This window comes from Rhinopithecus bieti, unplaced genomic scaffold (assembly GCF_001698545.2).
Source record: "Rhinopithecus bieti isolate Rb0 unplaced genomic scaffold, ASM169854v2 scaffold_21703, whole genome shotgun sequence".
Lineage (NCBI taxonomy): Eukaryota > Metazoa > Chordata > Mammalia > Primates > Cercopithecidae > Rhinopithecus > Rhinopithecus bieti.
The window spans coordinates 6,848,599-6,858,303 of NW_016812332.1; the positions used below are offsets into that span (position 1 = coordinate 6,848,599).

The 9,705-nt window shown below is 38.0% G+C and overlaps 1 long non-coding RNA gene across 1 annotated transcript; it reads left to right on the top strand.

Annotated features, from left to right (window-relative positions):
- The first annotated feature begins 835 nt into the window (after window positions 1-835).
- LOC108544660 (uncharacterized) lies at window positions 836-9,295 on the top strand. Its single transcript, XR_001889920.1, has 2 exons — window positions 836-1,008; window positions 9,055-9,295. It is a non-coding gene; the product is annotated as an uncharacterized LOC108544660 (long non-coding RNA).
- The last annotated feature ends 410 nt before the right edge of the window (window positions 9,296-9,705 follow it).

Genomic DNA, 9,705 nt, shown 5'->3' on the forward strand with positions numbered 1-9,705 from the left:
GGAATGCAGTGGCCAGACCTCGGCTCACTGAAACGTCCCGGGTTCAAGCGATTCTCCTGTCTTAGCCTCCTCAGTAGCTGGGATTACAGGCAAGCACCACCATGCCCTGCTAATTTTCATATTTTTTAGTAGAGATGGGGTTTCACCATGTTGGCCAGTGTGGTCTCGAACTCCTGACCTCAAGTGATCCTCCCACCTCGGGCTTCCAAAGTGCTGGGGTTACAGGCGGAAGCCACCCCATCTGACCCAGCACCCTTAATAAATATATAAATCTTACTCTATTAATTGAACTAAGAACATCTTTATAATCTTCCAAATATCATTTATAATTATTAAACATTAAAACATATTTATTCTGCTTACCAAACTTTGCATCTCCTCAGAATGTCTAAATATTTTGCTATGTGAAAGTTTGAGTGGTAGTTTCAGACAACACATTTTGATGGCAAATGGTGAAATTTCCTGTTGAGAAATATGTTGATTACAAGAAATAAGAGAGACAGTAGATTTTCAAAACCTTTTAAAACTTTATTTCAGATGAATATTCAGAATTATTTTACTTATAGATTGCACTCTTCTAAGGCACTGACATATTTTGACAACTATGTGTTTTTGAAGCATATTTTGACTGATTTAATAAATGATAGCACAGATCAAAATTTTAAAATTTGCAAAATTCTCAAGATTTCTCAATTGCGTAAAGTCCCATGCTTTCTTTTAATATTGTATACTTATTCTATTTTTAAGGGGTACTTTTTAACAGTTGACTTATTATCAAATAAACCTTCTATAATTTGACAGAACAACATAAACTCTTGTTTTGTCCTTTCTACCTAGAACATATATATGATGGTTGAGAAAGATATGTATTCTGATCATGAAGAAATAAACACAAGTTAAATATGACTAAGCAGAAAGATGGAAGGACCAGGAACAGTGATGCTAACTTGGAGCCACTATGCAGGCTCTAAACTCCTCTACAATCAGCCTCCCTTGTGAGAAAAATACGTAAGTCACTTTTAAAATAAATAGAAACCTGAACACACTTCTTGGCTGGTTTAAATATTTTTAAAACATTGATGAATTAAACACAAAAATATGGGGAAATCTCATTCTTTATTTTAAATTTTGAAATTTTCTTTACAGAGTATGAGTTACCTAATGCTCTTTCACTCCTGAGTTTACATTGTAAATTAAAGTTGTGTTGGCTTTAAAAAATAACCAATTAAAAATAATGATCTAAATGTATACCTTAATTTTAACTAATGGTATGATCTCTTATTATTTACCTCAGATAAAGTCCAAATGTTTGTAGGTCTACAGTTCTGATTATATACAATGAAATATCTTTCTCATGAATGTAGAATAAGTAGATTATATTTAATGCTTTTACTTTTTGAGGAAAAGGAAATCCTTAATAAAATAGCTTCAAATATTTGGTTTTAAAAAATGAGAAAACAAATACATTACAGGCCTTTTGGATTTATTACCAACATGTGAAGACCACAGAAGTTGTCATTCCTGGCCTTATAATAATAATAATAATAATAATAAAAGCTATACAAATTGAAAATCAATGACTTTTCTTGAGTCCATCAGAAAACTGAGAAAGCAGGGCAAACATCACCATAAAATTGAGAGAAACTGGCACATCAGAGAGTCATAGTCAAGATCTACTTCCCGAAGCAGAAGTGGCTAGAGCCATAACTTGTATGAACACTTCAGTAGTAATTTTAACTAATTTGTGGAGGCCTAGTATGGATTCGTGTGAGGGAAGAAGCTCATGGGGACAGTTGTCTTACTTCAGACTTGCATGAATTTGGCATCCAGGAACCCACTGGGTCCTAATGGTAAAAAGCTGAGAAAAAGACATTTTTAAAACTGGCAGAGATAGAAGAATAGTAATCATAGTGACATACAAGAGCCTTCTTCAAAACAAAAACATACCTTTTAGGGAAAAGGGTATTACCAGAGCCTTATTTTACACCCAGAAGAAAGGCATTGATTCATTTAACCTTTTTTTCTTCCCAGGGAGAAATTCTCCAATTCTTTATTTTATTTTATGTTAAGTTCAGGGGTACATATTCAGGACGTGCAGGTTTGTTACATAAGTAAATGTGCGCCGTGGTGAATTTCCTGCACCTACCAACCCATCACCTGTATATTAAGGCTAGCACGCATTCGCTATTTTTCCTGATACTCTCCCTCTCTCTGCCCCTGCTAACAGACCCCAGTGTGTGTTGTTCCTCTCCCTGTGTGTATGTGTTCTCATTGTTACACTCATGCTTATAAATGTGAACATGCATGTTCTTCATGCATGTTGTATGATCTTGACTATGACTCTCTGATGTGCCAGTTTCTCTCAATTTTATGGTGATGTTTGCCCTGCTTTCTCAGTTTTCTGATGGACTCAAGAAAAGTCATTGATTTTCAATTTGTATAGCTTTTATTATTATTATTATTATAAGGCCAGGAATGACAACATGGCTTTCAGCTCCATCCATGTCCCTGCAGAGGACTTCATCTCATTTCCTTTTATGGCTGCATAGTATTCCATGTTTTATATGTACCACATTTTGTTTACCCAGTCTATCATTGATGGGCATTTTGGTTGATTTCATGTATTAGCTATTGTAAATAGTGCTACAGTGAACATACACACGCATGTATCTTTATAATAAAATGATTTATATTCCTTTGGGTACATACCCAGTGATGGGATTGCTGGGTCAAATGATATTTCTGGTTTTAGGACTTTTAGCAATTGCCACAGTCTTCCACAATGGTTGAACTAATTTACATTCCTACCAATAGTGTAAAAGCATTCCTATTTGTCTACAACCTCAGCAGCATCAGGTATTTCTTGACTTTTTAATAATTGCCATTCTGACTAGTGTGAGATGGTATCTCATTGTGGTTTTGATTTGCATTTCTCCAATGATTAGTGATGTTGAACTTTTTTTTTTTGCATGTTTGTTGGCCACATAAATGTCTTCTTTTGAGAAGTGCCTGTTCATGTCCTTTGCCCACTTTTAATATAGTTGTTTGTTTTTTTTCTTGTAAATTTGTTTAAGTTCCTTATAAATTCTGGATATTAGACCTTTGTCAGATGGATAGATAGCAAAATTTTCTCGCATTCTGTAGCTTCTCTGTTCACTCTGATGACAGTTTCTTTTCTGAGCAGAACTCTTTAATTTAATTAGACCCCATTTGTTAATTTTGCTTTTGTTGCTATTGTTTTGGCATTTTGTCATGAAATCTTTGTCTATGCCTATGTCCTGAATGGTATTGCCTAGATTTTCTTCTAGGGTTTTTATAGTTTTGGATTTTACATTTAAGTCTTTAACCTATCTTGAGCTAATTTATAAGGTGTAAGGAAGGGGGTCCAGTTTCAATTTTCTGCATATGGCTAACCAGTTCTTCCAGACCATTAATTAAATAGAAAATCCTTTCCCCATTGCTTGTTTTTGTCAGGTTTGTTGAAGATCAGATGGTTGTAGCTGTGTGGTCTTATTTCTGAGTTCTCGATTCTGTTCTATTGGTCTGTGTGTCTGCTTTTGTACCCCACCCATGGTGTTTTGTTTACATGCTGGTTTGGTAGCCTTGTAGTGTAGTTTGAAGTCAGGTAGCATGATCCCTCCAGCTTTGCTATTTTTGCTTAACATTGTCTCTGCTATACAGACTCTTTTTTGTCCATATGAATTTTAAAACAGATTATTCTAATTCTGTGAAGAATGTCAATGGTAGTATAAGGGGAATAGCATTGAATCTATAAATTACTTTGAGTAGTATGGCCATTTAAATCATATTGATTCTTTCTATCACTTCCCTTCTTAGCTGTAATCCTAGGTATTTTATTCTCTTTGTAACAATTGTGGAATTGGAGTTCATTCATGATTTGGCTCTCTGCTTGTCTGTTGTTAGTGTGTGGGAATCCTTGTGATTTTTGCACATTGATTTTGTATCCTGTGATTTTGCTGAAGTTCTTCATCAGCTTAAAAAAGCTTTTGAGCTGAGACAATGGCGTTTTCTAGATAAAGGATCATGTCATCTGCAGAGACAATCTGGCTTCCTGTCTTCCTGTTTGAATACCATTTGTTTCTTTCTCTTGCTCGATTGGCCTGGCCAGAACTTCCAATACTATGTTGAATAGGGGTGGTGAGAGAGGGCATCCTTGTCATGTGCCTCTTTTCAATGAAAATGCTTACAGCTTTTTCCCATTCATTATGATATTGGTTGTTGGTTTGTCATAAACGGCTCTTAATATTTTGAGGTATGGTCCTTTAATACTTAACTTATTGAGAGTTTTTAACATGAAGGGACGTTGAATTTTAACATGAAGTTTTGTTGAAAGGCCTTTTCTGCATCTATTGAGATAATTATGAGGTTTTTATCTTTAGTTCTGTTAATGCAATGGATTAGGTTTATTGATTTGCGTATGTTGAACCAGCCTTGTATCCCGGGGATGAAGCCAACTTGATTGTGGTGGATAAGCTTTTGGATGTGCTGCTGGATTTGGTTTGCCAGTATTTTATTGAGCATTTTTGCACTGACGTTCATCAGGGATATTGGCCTGAAGTTTCCTTGTTTTGTTGTATCTCTGTCAGACTTTGGCATCAGGATGATGTTGGCCTTATAAAATGAAGTAGGGAGGAGTCTCTCTCTTCAATCATTTGGAATAGTTTCAGAAGAAATAGCATTGACTCCTCTTTGTACATCTGGTAGAATTCTACCATAATTCCATCTGGTCCTTGTCTTTCATTGGTTGATAGGCTATATATCACTGCCTTAATTTCAGAACTTGTTATTGGTCTATTCAGGGATTCAGTTTCTTCCTGGTTCAATCTTAGGAGGGTTTATGTGTCCAGGAATTTATCCATTTCTTCTAGATTTTCTAGCTTATTTGCATAGAGCTGTTTATAGTATTCTCTGATGGTTGTTTGTATTTCTGTAAAGTCAGTGTTGATATGCCCTTTATCATTTTTTATTGTGTCTATTTGATCTTCTCTCTTTTCTTATTAGTCTAGCTAAAGGACTATTTTGTTATTTTTTTTCAAAAAAAAAAAAAAAAAAAAAAAAACCAGCTCCTGAATTTGTTGATTTTTTGAAGGGTTTTTCCTGTCTCCATCTCCTTCAGTTTTGCTGTGATCTTACCTATTTCTTGCCTTCTGCTAGCTTTGGGGTTTGTTTGTTTTTGGTTCTCTAGTTCTTTAAATTGTGATGTCAGGTTGCCGATTTGAGATATTTCTAGCTTTCTGATGTGGACATTTAGTGCTATACATTTCCCTCAATGCTGTTTTAGCTGTATCCCAGAGATTCTGGGACATTTTCTCTTTGTTCTCATTAGTTTCAAATAACTTATTGATTTCTGCCTTAATTTCATTTTTTTACTCAGGAGTCANAAACCAGCTCCTGAATTTGTTGATTTTTTGAAGGGTTTTCCTGTCTCCATCTCCTTCAGTTTTGCTGTGATCTTACCTATTTCTTGCCTTCTGCTAGCTTTGGGGTTTGTTTGTTTTGGTTCTCTAGTTCTTTAAATTGTGATGTCAGGTTGCCGATTTGAGATATTTCTAGCTTTCTGATGTGGACATTTAGTGCTATACATTTCCCTCAATGCTGTTTTAGCTGTATCCCAGAGATTCTGGGACATTTTCTCTTTGTTCTCATTAGTTTCAAATAACTTATTGATTTCTGCCTTAATTTCATTTTTTTACTCAGGAGTCATTCAGAAGCAGGTTGATACATTTCCATGTAGTTGTGCAATTTTGAGTTTCTTAATCTTGAGTTCTAATTTGATTGTACTGTGGTCTGAGAGACTGTCATGATTTTAGTTATTTTGCATTTGCTGAGAAGTGTTTTACTTTGAATTATGTGATCGATTTTAGAGTAAGTGCCATGTAACTCCAAGATGAATGTATATTCTGTTGTTTTGAATGGAGAGTTCTGTAGATATTTATCAGGTTCGCTTGATCTAGAGCTGAGTTTGAGTCCTGAATATCCTTGTTAATTTTCTGTCTTGATAATTTGTCTAATATTGACAGTGGGGTGTTAAAGTCTCCCACTATTATTATATGAGAGTCTAAGTCTCTTTGTAGGTCTCTAAGAACTTGTTTTATGAATGTGGGTCCTCTAGAATTGGGTGCATGCATATTTAGGGTAGTTACCTCTTCTTGATGAATTGAACACTTTACCATTATGTCATTCCCTTCTTTATCTTTTTTTAATCTTTGTTGATTTAAAGCTTATTTTCTCAGAAACTAGAATTTCAACCCTACCTTTTTCTGCTTTCCATTTGCTTGGTAAATTTTCCTCCATCTCTTTATTTTGAGCCTATGTGTGTCTTTGCATTTGAGATGGTTCGCTTGAATACAGCACACTGGTGGATCTTGTCTCTTTATCCAGTTTGCCGGTCTGTGTCTTTTAATTGGGATATTCAGTCCATTTACATTTAAGGTTAATATTGTTATGTGTGAATTTGGTCCTGTCATTATGATGCTATCTGGTTATTTTGCAGACTTGTTATTGTTGTTACTTCATAGCATCATTGGTCTATGTGTTTCACTGTGTTTTTGTAGTGGCTGGTAATGGTTTTCCCTTTCCATATTCAGTACTTCCTTCAGGCAGGCCTGGTTGTGCTGAACTCCCTCAGTATTTGCTTGTCTGAAAAGGATTTTATTTCTCCTTTGCTTATGAAGCTTAGTTTGGCCAGATATAAAATTCTGAGCTGGAAATTCTTTTATTTAAGATTATTGAATATTAGCCCCCAATTCTTCTGGCTTATAGGGTTTCTGCTGAGGAGTCCACTGTTATTCTGATGGACTTCCCTTTGTAGGTGACCTGGCCCTTAACAATTTTCCTTCATTTTGACCTTGGAGGTACTGACGATTATGTGTTTTGGGTTGATCTTCTCATGGAGTATCTTACTGAAGTCATCTGAATTTCCTGAATTTGAATGTTGGCCTGTCTTGCTGGGTTGGGGAAATTTTCCTGAATGATTTCCTGAAGTGTGTTTTCCCACTTGGTTTTGTTATCCATATTTCTTTCAGGTACCTCAATCAGTTGTAGGTTCAGTCTTTTTTACGTAATTCCATTGTTCTCTGATTTTTTTTCATTCCGTTTCAGTTCTTTTCTCTAATCTTATCTGCCTTTCTTATTTCAGCAAGATAATTTTTGAGCTCTGTGATTCTTTCCTCTGCTTGGCCTATTTGGTTATTTATACTTGTGATTGCATTGTGCAGTTCTCGTATTGTGTTTTTCAGGTCCATCAGGCCATTTATGTTCCTCCGTAAACTGGTTATTCTGGTTAACAGCTTCTATAATGTTTTCATGGTTATTAGCTTCTTTGCATTGTTTTAGAACATACTTTAGCTCAGCAAAATTTGTTATTACCCACTTTCTGAAGCCTACTTCTCTCAGTTCATCTACCTCAAGCCTCCACCCAGTTCTGTGCCCTTGCTGGAGAGGTGTTGCAATCATTTGGAGAAGAGGCATTCTGGCTTTTTGAGTTTTCAGCATTTTTGCATTGATTCTTGCTCATCTTCGTGAGTTTATCTATCTTCAAACTTTGAGGCTGCTGACCTTTGGAAGGGGTTTTGTGGGGTCATTTTGCGGATGTTGTTTTGTTGTTGTTTTCTGTTTGTTTGTTTTCTTTTAACAGTCAGACCCTCTTCCTTAGGGTTGCTGCAGTTTGCTGGGGGTCCACTCCAGACCCTATTCACTTGGTCCCTCCCCCACCTGGAGTTGTCACCAGTGAAGGCTGCAGGACAGCAACGATGGCTGCCTGCTCCTTCCTCTGGGAGTTCCATCCCAGGGGGGCACTGACGTGATGCCAGCAGGAACACTCCTGTATAAGGTGCCTGGAGACCCTGTTGGGGATCTCAATCAGTTAAGGAGTATGTACAGGATCAGGGACCACTTAACAAAGCACTCTGGCTGCTCCTTGGCAGAGAGGGTGCACTGCACTGGAGGGAATCTCCCTTGTCCAGACTGTCCAGACGATTCAGAGCCAGCAGGCAGGAAAGACTCAGTCTGCTGAACTGCAGAGACTGTGACTGCCCTTCCCCACAGGAGTTCTGCCCAGGAAGATCAGAGTTCTGTCCATAAACCTCTGTCTGGAGTTGGTGAAATTCCTACAGCAGGGGCCCCACCCCATGAGTAGGATGGATCAAGGTTCCACCTAAAAAAGCAGTCTGACCATGATCTGCCACAGATGCTGTGCTCCTGGTATAAACCTCCCTTGTCTCCCCAGCACCACCAGTGGAAAAGAGCCAACTGGAGCCACAGTGATGGCAACCATCCCTTCCCCTGGGAACTCAGTCATCCTAGACAGTCTCCAGCCTGCTGCCACTGACCACAGCCTGAGCAGTGATGAAAGTCTGCACAGCTCTGTGCTTGGCACCCAAGGCTCTGGTGGCGCGGGCTCACAAGGGGGTCTCCTGATCTGTGGGTTGCACAGATCCATGGAAAAAGCATGGTTTCTCAGGAAAGGTGGCACACCCACTCACTACCTCCCTTGACTGGGGGTGGGAGTGCCCCTTGCCCTGTGCAGCTCCCAAGTGAGGCATGGCTCCACCCTGATTTTCCTTGCTCTCTGTGGGTCATGCCAATCACCTAGTCAGTCCCAGTGAGTGAATCTGGATACCTCAGATGAAGGTGCAGAATACACTCGCTGTTTTGTTTTTCTAGGTGGGAGTCACAGACCACAGCTGCTTCTAATTGGCCATCTTGGCACCTCCCCATTTAACCTTTTTTTCTCATCTAAAGGGGATGAAGGATGAAACTGTCCCAAAGAAAATTTTATAAACCAATTAAGGGAGAAAATAAAATTCAACTAGTCTTGCAGAATAATTTGTGGCAATCATGAAATCCACTTCCCAATTTGGCCCACTTCCTTGTAGCTAGTTGCTGCTTACTCCCCCAGGATAGTGTAGCCCTTGTCACAAAACTGTGTTCCTTTTCTTTTCTGTAGATAAAATCGAAGGCATGTGAGATGATATGCTTTCTGTTTGAGTTTCTGCTTTATGTTAGGCATACTGATAAAACTGTTGATGTCAGTTGATCTGAAGGGCCCAGCAAGGAGCCGGCTCATGGAAGAACGCAGTTTTCACAACGTGATGATTTAATCTTCCTTGACCTGACCAATCAACAACTCCAATTCTCCAGACCCTGGCCCGCCACAATCCCCTTAACAACCCTTGCCCAGAACCCCTCAAGCAGACAGATTTGAAGGTTGAGGATTCTTTCCATCTCTTTGCCCACTGGCCTTGTGATTATTAAACCCTTTTTCTGCTGCAAATTATGATATCTAGTGTATTGGTCTATTTCTGCTCAGTGGGCGTACGAATCTGGCAGTCCTGTAATAGGGACAAAAGATAAACTACTGGCAAAACAGTTGTAAAAGTCATAACCTAAGACATAGGACCACTGAAAGACTGATATTCAATCAGAACACTATAGAACATATTTTTCTAACTTATAGTATAAAATTTAAACCAACATGACTCCAATATAAGGGGATAGACAGAAGAGCTACAAGGAACAGACACTGTTTGAAGATGAGTACTTAAGGAAACCCAAAGTTAACAGAGGAGACAAAAACAAGGACACTAGAGGAATTTGAAATCTTCAGAAACTTGAGCTATAACAAATATTAAATGGAGTCCAACTCCAAGACAGATTACCATATATCCTCAGTTTAACTTTATC